This window comes from Protopterus annectens, chromosome 13.part0 (genome assembly GCF_019279795.1).
Source record: "Protopterus annectens isolate FY-2018-M chromosome 13.part0, PAN1.0, whole genome shotgun sequence".
Classification (NCBI taxonomy): Eukaryota; Metazoa; Chordata; order Ceratodontiformes; family Protopteridae; genus Protopterus; species Protopterus annectens.
Window position 1 is genome coordinate 374,590,819 of NC_056747.1, and position 13,561 is coordinate 374,604,379.

General features: G+C 43.9%; 1 protein-coding gene across 1 annotated transcript in view; it reads right to left on the reverse strand.

Annotated features, from left to right (window-relative positions):
- Positions 1 to 12,432: 12,432 nt before the first annotated feature.
- Positions 12,433 to 13,561, reverse strand: part of LOC122787905 (ADAMTS-like protein 5) — a 280,019-nt gene continuing 278,890 nt past the window's right edge. Inside the window, exon 9 of the mRNA XM_044054829.1 lies at positions 12,433 to 13,561. This exon is cut by the window's right edge and continues 343 nt beyond it. The gene's annotated coding sequence lies outside the window, so the exon portion shown is untranslated.

Here is a 13,561-nt window from a genome sequence, read left to right on the forward strand (position 1 = left end):
AAATGCATTGCTGATACAACCACACACACTACAACAGTTATCACATAAGCACTTTTAAAAGTAGATGTGATATAAAACTGAACATTTTACTTAGAAACTCCATTACATTTTAAACCAGTTATTTTTTTTCACAGGTAGCTCAAAGGGCACTTCCTTGGCCCAGGGACCACACAGCAATATATTTCCTCAAAGTACCCTATGTTGTTACCTATAACCTGATAACATGTGGCCAAATCACACTCAGAATCAGTGGAGCATGCATATTTTGCTGAACCGTCTGTTACCTTATATCTCCAGAACCTTTACCTCAAGCTAACAAGCACTCTAACAGGCAAACAGCATTAGGGTACAAGATCCTTCAAAATCTGGTTTCAAATAATTGAATTATATTAAAGTTATTAAAGTTCAAATTCTGATGTTCAGTATAACATTTATAGGGTCTATATTAGAAGACCGAAAAGGCATTTAATTGAACACCTCTTTGGTGACACATAAAGAGCGAACGCACTACAGCGTGAATGCTCAAAACAGCGACTTCTTTCCCTGTGAAAGAAATCACTTGGCCATCCCCGTGTGTTTGCCCCTTTCCCCACTGTAGTGCGATCTTGGAGTTGGTATATTTAGTTAGTGGGGGTGGGGGGCATAGTGTGTGTGTTTGTGCTACTGATTTCTTTCCCATTGAAAGAAATCGCTGTTTTGAGCATTCGCGCTTTAGTGCGTTTGCTCTTTATGTGTCGCCGAAGAGGCGTTCAATTAAACACCTCTTCGGTCTTATGATATAGACCCCATTTATATATTATTCAGGAACATATGTACACACACATATGCGCACAAATACATGTACGTATACATGCAGATGTGTACCTAATACTATTACACACTTTTTGCCATAATAAAAAAATAAGCATTGTAACTACTGGATATAAATAATTTGCATGTTCAAGAAAATTCTTAAGACTGTATTATTTATTTGTTTGTTTGATGACAAAGTAGAATTGTTCAGGTCACCGCTGAGTTCTCTGTCTCATGTGATTCCCCACAGCAGCACCATGTAACAAACAATACAAAAACAATGTTTTTGCATGGGGGCAAACCCTCCTGCATCCCAGCACACCCCCTGCTAAGTATATATGGCAACTCCAAGATCACTCTACAGTTGGGATAAGGGTACATTTCCCAATCCTCACTGTACCACAATCTCAGTTGAAACAGACAACAAAAGTACAGCTGTGTACACTTACCATAAATGTAGATGTTCAAGTGTATTCATTGTTGCAGTCATCACCTGTGGGTTATCCCTGCTGTAGTAGCCCTTGGCCAGCCCAAATAACAGAGTCAATGTTTTTCTGTGTCGGCTGCTGTCGCTTGCTGCCTGATGTCAGGTCGTCAGTGCTATAAAGGAGAGCAGCCGACACCATTACATCAATTTTTCTTGCTCTAACCCATCAGAGGCCCAAGTAAATATGGTAAAGTGGTCCTGGTGGCTAAAAGCCACCGTTTGAAACTTATGTCTCCCTAAAAAAAAAAAAGAAGATATAAGGGGGAAGGAGGGTGGGAAACCAGGACTGCAACAATGAATACACTCAAACATCTACATTTATGGTTAAGTGTACACAACTGTACTATGTTCTTCGTGTTTCACTGTTGAAGTCATCACCTGTGGGAGGATTCCCAAACCGGAGGATGGAGATGGTAGGCTTAGTAAGATATCTAGGAATGGGTCAGCATGCCTTGCAGAACTGAAGAGGCAAACCCTGCCCTAGCCTTAGAAAATAGTGGTAGGTGGTAATGCTTGGTAAAGGTATGGACAGAAGTCCAGGTGGCAGCTTCCAGGATGCCCCTGGTGGGAACTCCTCTGAGGAATGCTGTGGAAATGGAGGCTGCCTAGTGGAATGGGTTCTAATAGACTTGGGGGGTGGGGGGTTCCATGCAATCTGTAGCAGAAATGGATACAGAGTGATATCCGTTTGGAAATGGGCTTCCCTCTGCACATGGGGCAAAGCTGACAAGTAGTTGGTCCATTTTCCTCAAGGGTTTTGTACGGTCCAGATAGTATCTCGGCTGTCTGTGCATGTCTAGTGAGTGTAGAATTCTCTCCCCCTTGTTTTGAGGGTTAGGAAAGAAGGTGGGTAGATGTATGGCCTGATTGAGAGCTACATTAGATACCACCTTGGGCATAAACAAGGGATTAGTCCTCAGGGAGACCCTGTCTGCATGGAAGATGATGAAGCGCTCAATGGACATCAGTGCCTGAAGTTCTGAAACACTCCTGGCTGAGGTGATAGCTAGGAGAAAAACAGTCTTCCAGGAGAGGAATCTTAGTTCTGCTGAAGCAGTAGTTTCGAAGGGTGGTAAAGTAAGTTTTTCCAAAACATAATTCAGGTCCCAGGCTGGAGTGGGTGGCCTTCTGGGAGGTCTGATATTAGAAGCTGCTCTGAGGAATTATTTAATGAAAGGATGTGAGAACAAGGGCTGTTCTGTATCAAAATGAGCTGAGATGGCTGAGGCGTGGATTTTAATAGAGGAGAAGGAGAGGACACTAATAAGTAGCTCCGCTAGGTAGTCCAGGATAAGAAGGATGGAAGGTTGTGAGGTATTGCTCCCTCTGGACTGGCTCCAGGAGCAGAATCTTTTCCATTTTCCTGCATAAAATTTTCTGGTGCTGGGCCTTCTGGCCTCTATGACAATGTCTAGGACCTGTTCGCTTAACAGGGGCCTCTTGTTTGCCTTTAGAGTATTAGCCATGCTGATAGTTTGAGAGTTTGCAAGTCTGGGTGCAGCACCCCCCCCCCCACCTGAGGTAAGAGGTCTGAGATCAGGGGAAGCTGCCTGGGAGGCTGTAAGTTCAGGCTGCACAGTAAGGGGTACCAATGTTGTCTGGAAGGAGGGAATGCGTACATAAAGAGGGTGTTCCAGGGGAAGGTCAATGCATCCACCTTCCACGCTAGGTGGTGGTACTCCCCGGCACAGAATTTTTTCAGATGTTGGTTGAGGTGTGAAGCAAAGAGATCCACCTCCGGAGTCCCCCACTCCTGAGTGATCTGTCAAAAAAATGTTTCTGTGGAGCTGCCATTCGTGGGGGTCCAGTAAGTTTCTGCATAAGTGGTCTGCCAGGGTGTTGTTGATCCCTGGTAGGTATTGGGCTATCAGGTGTAGTAGCCCCATGGAAGAGGCTGTCAGCCATAGGTTCATGGCTAACCTGCAGAGAGGGTAAGATTGTGTCCCTCCCTGTTTGTTGATGTACCACATTACTGTGGTGTTGTCTGTTTTGATACGGAGAACCCCTGGCTTGAGATGAGGTTTGAAGGAAGTCAGAGCCTTTTGTACTGCCATTATTTCCTTCTGGTTGATGTGTAAGGGAAGGTGCTGTGCATCCCAAAGACCTTGGGTGCACCTGGCTTCTAGGTGAGCAACCCAAGCTATGTCTGAGGTGTCGGTGGTAATGGTCTGCCCAGTTGAGCGAAGGGTGAAGGAAAGACCCTTGTTCTGAGCACAGGCCCTTGCCCACCAGAGAAACTCGACCCTTATTCAGGAGATCAGAGGGAGAGAGGTCTCTAGAGGCTGAAAGTGCTGACACCAAAGGTTCTTTAGGTACCACTGAAGTTTTCTCATATGAAGCCTGGTCAGAAGAATTAGAAGGATGGAAGATGCCATGTACCCCAAGGCGTGGAGGAACTTCTTGGCAGTGAGGTGAATTCTGGAAGCCAGCTGGGTGAAATAGAGAGCCAAGAAGCTCTGCTTTTCTGGGGATAGGAAGGCCATTTGGGATGCTGTGTCCAACAGTGCTCCCAAGAAAATGATCTTCCTGGAGGGTGTTTGCTTTGATTTCTTCTCATTGATGGTGTACCCTAAGGAGGTTAGGAGGGTTTTGACAAAGAGGAGGTCCTTGAGGAACTTTTCTTTGCAGTCTGTCTGAATGAGGCAGTCATTTAGATAAGGGTAAATTTGTATATTTTTATGCCTGCAGAAGGCTCTGGCCAGGGCTAAGCATTTGGTGAATACACTGGGAGCAGTAGATAAGCCAAAGGATAGTACAGAGAACTGAAAGTGTTGTGAGCCTGCTCTGAAGCAAAGGAATCCCCTGCAGGATTCCCTTATGGGGATGTGGAGGTAGACATCTTTTAGATCTAGGGTTACTAACCAGGCATTTTATGTCAGCATAGGCAGCAGCTGCTGTAAGGTTAGCATTTTGAATTTGGGGACCACAGGAAGGTATTCAGAATGGATACATCCAGGATGGGGCGCTAAGTGCCCTCTTTTCTGGGAACCAGGAATAGTCTGGAATAGACAGGTTCTACTGCCCCTTGGGATATGAGAGTTTGGACTTGTTTCAATCCCTCTGCCCACTGATATGGAGGTAAGTCTGGGTACCCTCTTAGAATTGGGAGTTCGTTGAAGGAGAATTTGTATTCCTGAAAAATGATCTTTAAGACCCATTGGTCCTTTGTTACAGCGAGCCAATTTTCTTTGCAGAGGGAGAGCCTTCCTCCTAGTTTTTGGTGAGTGAAAAGAGAGCAGAGGGGGGAGAGGGAGTCATTGAGAGTTTTTGCCATAGTGGGATGGCTTAGAACTCCCTGCCTCTGGAGTGGAAGTGGTCCACTGTTTGGTTCTCTGCTGTCCCTGGGGTGGGAGTTTGGGTGGTCTGTCCCTGCGGGGCTTACCTTGCCCCTGTCTGCTAGGTGCAGGAAAGGACCAGTGTTTTGAGGGAAAATTCCTGCTGAACCTAGGAGGTTGTACCTGAAGGAAATCTTTTACTGTTTGTATAGATTTTGCTTTTGTCTTCCATCTTTTTAAGCAACTCTTCTGTTTTTACTCCAAACAAGCGGTCCTTATCCAAGTGTGCATCAAGTAACTTAGATTTGACATGATCAGGGAGAGGTTGTTCCTTCAACCATGCATGTCTCTTTATGACAGATCCTGACACTGCTGCCATGCTAGAGACTTCTAGGGTGTCAAACCCACAGTGGAATGAGTGTTTAGCCACTTGACAAGTAGAGTGCAGTAAATCTGCTAACTCTTTTGAACTGGCACAGTCAGGAAAGGTACAATTTTTTTGTTTTAACAGTTCCAAAGTGTGTTGTTGATATTTTAACATGTGGAATTGACAGTTGAGAGCTCTAATAGCCAAGGTTGCAGAGGTGTATACTTTTTTACCCCATTTGTCCAGAGCTCTGAAGTCCTTATCAGAATGAGTAGGATTCTTTGTAGAACTAGCCTTAGCTCCTTTTGGCCCCTGTGTAATGACCTCCGGGTCTGCAGCAGGATTTCTGTACAGGTATTTGTGAGAATATGGTACTCTGTAATACCTGTCAGGTTTTCTGGGAGCAGGTGGGAGGGCATCAGAAGTTAAACTGGATTCCTGGAAGACATCATCAACCACCTGTAAGATAGGAGGGATGGCCAAGGGTCTGTGCTGGGGCAGGTCTAGAAACTCTCTTAGTCTTTCTTGGACTGCGGGAAGTCCTGGGATTCCCAGTGGAAATGTTCCCTGAGGGTGTGAAGGGTTTCCCCAAAGGAAAGATCTTCTGGTGGGGAGGCAGAGGGAATGGATTCCTCTGCATCTGAATCCTCATAAGCAGTCAGAGGTTGTTGTTCCTCTTCAAACTCTGAATAATCAGATTCCTCAGAATCCTGTTCTGTAAGTATACCAGGAGAAAGGTCTCTTTTGCTTTTAGAAGCTGTGGCCTGACTAACTCTGATAAAGGAGATAAGATCCTCTGCCATTTTAAGCATTTGAGTTTGGGGAGGAGGAGCAAGAGTAACATGGTGGCTAGAGGTAGTTTTCCTGGGAATGGCCTTGCCTCTAGACCTAAGTGAATCCATCAGTCTGAGAGGAACAGTAGTCAGAAGAGAAGACTTTTTTTGTCTGGAATTGGTAGTGCAAAAGGCCTCCTCAGAAGCCAATGGCTGCGTCAAGGCTCGGAAGATGAAGATTCTTTCAGCATGCTCCGAAAGGGTCTTGGTAGAGGCCTGAGAAGGTATCGAATCAGGCATCAGGGTCTGTGAAAGCGCCTCACTGAATTCTGGAGAACTGACGACCTGCTTTTCGAAAGGCTTGGCCTTGTGTGGTCTGTCTTTATCTTTTTCCTTACGTTTCTTCAGAATGTCTATGGAGGTTGGCTGACTGACGCCATTTCGGTATGCAAAGACGGAAGACAAAAAGTCTTGGCTACAATAAGAGCTCTACGACAAATGGTTCTCGCTTTAAAGAGGGCACAAAACCAGCAATGATCTGGGCCTAAACAAGTGACACAGTATGACTGGATGTCTCGGTGTGGTATTTGCTTTACACAGGCGAGACAATTGTTAACTTTTTCGGACATGTTAGTGCAAGAAAAAAAGGACCTCCAACGGGTTACTTAGCTTTAGACGTTTTCAGCCATAAATCAAACTCTAGTAGCGACCGATCGGCACACTTGCAAACTGCTTCTGCTACGGGCACCACGGCAAGAAAGACTGATGTAATGGTGTTGGCTGCTCTCCTTTATAGCACTGACAACCTTATGTCAGGCAGCATGTGACAGCAGGCACGCAAAAAAACACTGACTGGTATTCGGGCCGGCCGAGGGCTACCACAGCAGGGATAACCCACAGGTGATGACTGCAACAGTGAAACACGAAGAACATCTGCATTGTCAATCATGTAGTCTCAACTATGTGGGCTTTGACAATGCCATTTGTCAACCAAATAAAAGGGACTCTAGAGTTTGTAGGCAAAACAAAAAGTCAAGAACAGTGGTGCAGACCATACTTTAGTTTGTGCAGTTTTGCCCCCACCAAAAATAACTTTTAGTCTTTTTGTAACTTTACACAGCAGTCCCTTTCCTTGCAGTAGTTCCATGCAGAACTAGATTATTGAACTGGGCACAGAACCCTGTACAATGTACAAATGGCTCCTGATGTCAGCAAAGTATGACACTGATTAATACAGGTGCCTACATGTGACTGAAATAAGAACTTGAGAAAAGTCACCCAGTTTTGTGAACCATTTAGGGGTAGAAGAGCTTACACTCTCACTCTGTCAGAACCTTTAATGTCCTTACATTCCCTGCTGCAGTATTCTTAACAGATGGGATTCCCTGCTATGGAAGCCCGATGTCCAGCCAGTCTACCAAAGCTTACCATTGCTTTAAGGTACACTGAACATCACGCAAATGCTCCTTGTGTAGAGTAGGGCATAAAGGTGAAGTTCAAGTGTACCATCTACAGAACTTCTTTGCTGCCAATCCAAATGTCGGTTTTTACAATTGGTCTGTTTGCCTACATCTATTTTCACCAGCTGCATGCATTTTTGTGCTATGGGTAATGCCTACACCTGTTTGCTGAATCCTAGCAAATTGCAGATAAGTGCCCTATTGATGTTTTTTTTTCTTGCCTTTTTTGTGCTCTTTGGGGTTAATGTCATCCAAGAAGGATAGATCCCAGTGTGGGAGACAGATTCCCCATAAAGACCACCACAATAAGTGTCATTTTTGCCTTGGAGCTTCTCACAACCATACGTCTTGTTCAGTTTGTCGGGTGTTCATCCCAAAAACACTTCGCAGTAGGCTTTCTTCCCTTTCCTTGTATATTGAGATCCAGCATCTTAAACATCTTGCTAAAGATACAATGGAAGGAATCTCCCACCCCAAGGGTCAGCCATTAGGGAAGAAGGTGAAAAAGGTACAACTGGAATCTTCCGCTATCCAGCCTCTGCCTGGTGTTTTTCTCGAGGTCACTACAAACCTGGAGGCTTGCCTGGCTGTGTTGTTGAATTTCTCTGCCACAACCGGGTTGGAGGCCGGTGAGGATCTGGCTGGCAGCACATCCGAAGAGGCTTTGCAAGCATCTGTTTTAGACATTCAGGGGAACCACAGTTGATTTTTTCCAAGGGGTCTAGGGGAGTTCCTCAAGTTTTAGTATGGGAAGAAGTTCCTACTATTGCTCTTGACTGCCGTCCTAGGTCTGAGTCTTCTCAGTTTTATAGGGGGTTGTTCCCTTAAAAAAGAAACAAAAATCTAAACATGTTTCTTCTGCTCCTAGGGATTCACAAAGTGAGTGTCAAACCTTTACTCAGGGGCTATTTACTGCTTTAATATCATTAAAGCCTCCTTAGGGGGTTTCGGTTCCTGCTCCTCCATAGTCCTCTATTCCCCTCTAAAGGCCTAGAGAACAGGATTTCTCTGAGGAAGAATCAGATTCTGATGAAGAATCCCTGACTTATTCTACTCAAATTTCTTCTCCTTTGGAATATGGGTCAGAGGAGGAGGAATCTATTAGTCCTGATGTTCCTTTTGAGGAGATTTCCTTTGGGGACACAATCTCTAGGATGATGGAATTTTTTTCAATGGGATTGTGCTCAGGTCTCTGATATCTGTAAGAGATAGTATGAGTTGCTGCAGCTGGAATCTCCTAAACCTGCAGCTATTCCTCCTGTTTTGACTGCTTTGCTGGATGCCTTTTCCAATGCCTCTCATGCGCCTGATTCTCTACCCCCTGCTCCAAGAAACCTGATAAGTTTCATAGGGTACCTGAGGATTGTTATATTTTGCATAAATGTCCTGCTGCTGTCCCCTCTGTGGTGTCTGTAGCCTCTGATAAGCTGTCTCACTTGCTTCCTTTGTACAAGTTATTACCTTCTGACAAGGATAGCAGAACCATGGAAAGGTTGGGTAAGAAGGTTTACACTTCTACTACCCTAGCTTTTAGGGCTACTAATTATCAGACCAATATGTCTAGGTATGTGTTGGCTCTTCTTTCTCAGGCCTGTCAACTTCTTTCTGATCTTCCAGACTCTGGGAGTAAATCTGCTCTTTCCTTGCTAGGGACTTCCTCTCAAGTAGTTCATCATTCTATCAAATGTAGTTATTATGCAGCTGATACCTCTTCTAGGGCTACTGTTTCTGGTTCAGTGATGAGGAAGTATTCTTGGCTTAGGCTTCAGTCTCTACCTGATGATGTTAAGGCTAAGTTGATAGATGCTCCAATGGATCCTAAACTTTTGTTTGGGGAAGCCGCTGCCTAAGTCCCTTCAGGATAAGGTAAGGACTTACAGGAACTTGAACATGTGTTTGTTTCTTGTGTGCCTAAATTTCAGAGAAACTACCAAACTAAGCCAGTCTTTGTTCGTAAGCAATCTCATTCTTCAACTAAAGATAAAAAGAGTGGCAAATGGGCTCCTCCTGCTAAGGCTACTCAGTTTTTGGGGATTCTGAAGCCTTCCATTCCTGACAAACTGGGTGCTGTATGACTAACCATCTCTTCCCAGCCACATTCCTCTCTCTCTCTCTCTTTTCATCTTTCTCTTCCTATTTGGCTTCAAATCACTCAGGATTCTTGGGTTCTGTCTATCATTCATCAGGGGTACTTTATGGTGTGGAAATCCTGTCCTCCTTTTATGCACATTCTTCAGCCTCCTCAGGAACAATTTCCCTTTTTCCCAGAGGTTCTTTCTTCAAGATCTCTTGACTCAGGGTATTATTCAAGAGGTGCCTGTGTTTTTACTCCAGACTGTTTCTAGAGCCCAGAAAAGAGGGCACTTCTAAACCTATTCTAGACCTCTCTTATCTAAACACTTTTCTGAAAGTGCCTTCCTTTTGCATGTTTCCCCTTCAGATCTGCTTTCTCTCTTGCTCCCCAGGCCTTTAGGGTGTCTCTCGATCTCAAGGATGCTTACCTCCATATTTTGATCCATCCTCTTTTCACGAAGATTTTGCATTTCTCTGTTGTTTCCTGGCATTTTCAGTTCTCTGCTTTTTCCTTTAGCCTTTCTACTGCCCAAAGGGTGTTCACCAAATACCTTGCTCCTGTGATTGCTTTTTGCAGGCTTCAAGGGATGTAAATATTTCCTTACTTAGACAACCTGCTGATTTAGGCATCCTCTCCCAAGATCCTTTTGTAAAATCTTAATTTTACCATTTACTTTCTTCAGAGCCTAGGGTTCACAATAAATTTCAAAAAGTCTTCTCTGACTCCTTCTCAGGATCATATTTTTCTGGGTTGCAGGATTCAGACGGTGCCAGTTCTTGCATCCCTGCCTCCTCCAAAGATCTTAACTCTCATTTCTTTCTTACACACTCTTATTCCAATGGCTTTCATTACAACCAGGGCGTTTCTGAGAGTTCTAGGTTTCTTGGCATCCACCATTCCAATGCTCCCTTTGGCTAGACTTCATATGAGAAATTTTCAGTCATGTCTAAAGTCAGTATGGCTTCAACATGCACATCCTATACACTTTGTAGTTCCTTTTCTTCCTTGTCTCAGACAGGAACTTCACTGGTGGATTCAGCAGTTGTCTCTGAATCCAGGGGATCCCTTTTCATCCTCCTATTCCTTCTCAGGAATTGTTCACAGATGCTACAGACATGGGATGGGGGGGTGACACATGGCTCCCTAAAAGTACAGGGGGTATAGCTGCCTCATTAGCAGAAGGAGCACGTGAATGTCAAAGAGATGAGAGCTTTTCTGCTGGCTCTTCAGGCCTTTCATCCTCTTTTCTCTCCAGGGCCTCTCAAGGTGTTCACAGACAATACCACAGTGATGTGGTATATCAACAAACAGGGAGAAACGAGATCTTATCTTCTTTGCCAGTTGGCACTTCTGGTATGGGATTTTGCTGTCAAGTATCAAGTGACTTTTCAGGAGGTTTATATCCCTCCTGGTCAGAACACTGTGGTAGACACTCTGAGCAGGTATTTAACTCAGTCCCACCAATGGATGCTCCATAGGGATGTGTTTCTGGACATTATCCACCAGTGGGGTACTCAAATAGATCTTTTTGCCCCCCTTCTGAACAGACTTCCTCTGTTTTGTGTCAGAGTCCCAGGTCCTCTGGTGTGAAAGGTGGATGCCCTTTCATTTTCCTGGAAGGGAATGTTTCTTTATGCATTCCCTCCCTTTCCTCTTATTCTGAAAGTCCTGTTCAAGATTCAACAGGATGCTCCCAAAATCTTGTTGTTGACTCCCTTTTTGCCCCAACAGCACTGGTTCCCTCTACTTCTGCATCTAGCCAGGGGCAATCACCACAAGTTACCTCACAGGTTGGATTTACTCACGCAAGACAAGGGATCTCTCATCCATCCCCACCTGTCGACGATTTAACTGACACTGTGAGTTATAGGATTTTGATTGCTCATAGGCACCTTTTTTCCTGAGGAAGTGCTGCAAGTCCTGCAGGAGGCCCGGAAACCTACTTCTAGGAAATCCTACTTATCCACATGGAAGAGATTTTCCATTTGGTGTCTCTTTCATAACCTGGACCCACTTACTGTGGCTGTTACCTTTGGTTCTCTCTTATTTGTGTGAGTTGCTCAATGCTGGTTTGGCCTATTCTGTTAAGACCCACTTATCAGCTATCTCTGCTTGTCTGCCTTCTTCTCCTTCTTTAGCCTCTAGATTTCAGGTTAAACAATTTCTTAAAGGCATCCTTAATATCAGACCTCCCAGAAAGCCTGCTCCTCTTCCCTGTGATCTTAATTTTGTTCTGGAGAATCTGACTCAGGCTCCTTTTTAGCCTTTCAGCTTCCTTCCAACATTGTTCTTGGAAGTCTGTTCTGTTGTTAGCTCTTACTTCTGCCAGATGGGTGTCTGAGTTGAAACCCCTTACGGCTTGTCCTCCTTTTTTAATCTTTCATGAGGACAGGGTGTCTGTCAGCACTAATCCTTCTTTTATACCTAAGGTGGTTAATGAGCTATCTCTTAGTCTATTAACCTGCCTGCTTTTTCCCCTCTTTGCAACCTGACAGTGAAAGGGTGCTGCATGCTTCGGATGTGCATAGGCAACTCAGAGTTTATTTGGATAAGACTAAGGCTATTAGAAAATCTGATCAGTTGTTTGTTTCTTTTCATCCTTGATCTTTGGGACTAGCTGTATTGAAGCAAATTATGTCTTCTTGGATTTCTAAGGCTATTTCCTTTTGTTACACTTTTCATGGCAAGAGCCTTCCATCGTCAGTTAAGGCTCATTCTACTAGAGCTGTGACTTCTTCTGGTGCTTTTTTCAAGGGCTTGGATACTAACTGTATTCTTGAAGCAGCTACCTGGACTTCTGTGTATACCTTTACCAAGCATTACAAGTTGAATGGTATCTCTAGAGCTAGGGCTGGTTTTGCTAGTGCCGTTCTTCAGGGCTTTTTAGGGGAATCTTCTGCTCCTTCCTCCTCCCAAGTTTCTTCTTGAGCTTTGGCACTCTCCCATCTGTTATGAATACTGCAGCAGTGAATGTGAGGATATGGTACAGTTCTGTAAAATCTTACCATAACGGTAGATGTCCTTGCCTTCACTGCTACAGTATTCGCTCCATCCCTCCATCCCCCTAGTCCTTTGCCTTCCTGGATGTACAGGTTACCTCTTGGTTTCCTTGGACTGGTGTTCGTACAGGGGCAATCAGTTCTGTAGATGGTATGCCTAAACATCACCTTTATGCCCTACATTTATGTAAGGAGCATTTGGGTGACGTTCGGCGTACCTTAAACCAACGGCAGGCTTTTGTAGACTGGCCAGACATCAGGCTTCCACAGCAAGGAATCTCATCTTTTAAGAATACTGCAGCAGTGAAGGCAAGGACATCTAATCATGGTAAGATTTTATACAACTGTACTTACAAACTCTTAAGAAAGTATTGGTACACAACAACAAATGTTCCGCAATGGAAGGTTCAGTGCCACGGCTTATAGCATAGAGACCTTATGATCTTTAATTCACGTTAGGTATGTTTTCACTGCTATCAATGCTAACAATTTGTTTTCTTGCTGTTCTGAAAAGGAAGGTCTTGTCTGTTGGAATAGTCAAAGTTCCATTATCAAACGAGTTTGAAACCCATAAGCTACTGCTGCAGCAGTTAAAAATAACACTAACAGTTTAAACAGATAAATACATGCAAATGATTGTCTTTTGGAAGATTCAAGCCTCCATCAATAAAATAGGCTGTAACCCATTAGGTACTGTTATGATACTTAATCATAACAGAGACTATTTATCTAGGTAAAGAAAAAGCATATGCTTATTTTTGGAAGATTCAAGCCTCCATTATATAAACAAGCTGGAACCCCTAAGCTACTGTTGCTGTAGTCAGATATAACTAACAGTTTATGCAGGTAAAGCAAAAATATATGATATACAGCATGAATGAAACAGCAAAATGAAAAACACATATACAGTAGCTTTTCTGCACTTTGCTGTGCCCCTTATCCTGTCACATTATATATGGTCTCAAAACATAACTCATTCTTCCATCTCAATACAGCATCATTGAAGCATCTGGCACCATAACAGAAACATCTGTTCATCTGGGTGCTGGGTTACCCAAGTAATGAACTCCAGTCATGTTAGACCAATGTCACAGAAGTCACCAAAAAATCACTTTCAATTTGCATCTCTCAGCAGGTCCTCTGTATTGGTTCTTACTCCATTTCTGTGACACACATACATACAAGAAGAGAGCACTCCATTGTAAAACAATCAAACAAGAACAGTTTCTATTGCCTCCCATAAACTACTTCTGCATGTAATTTGGCACACCATTAGATAAGGTCCTATATATACTTTCATCATGTGGCCCCTACTAAGAACTGGCACATAAAAC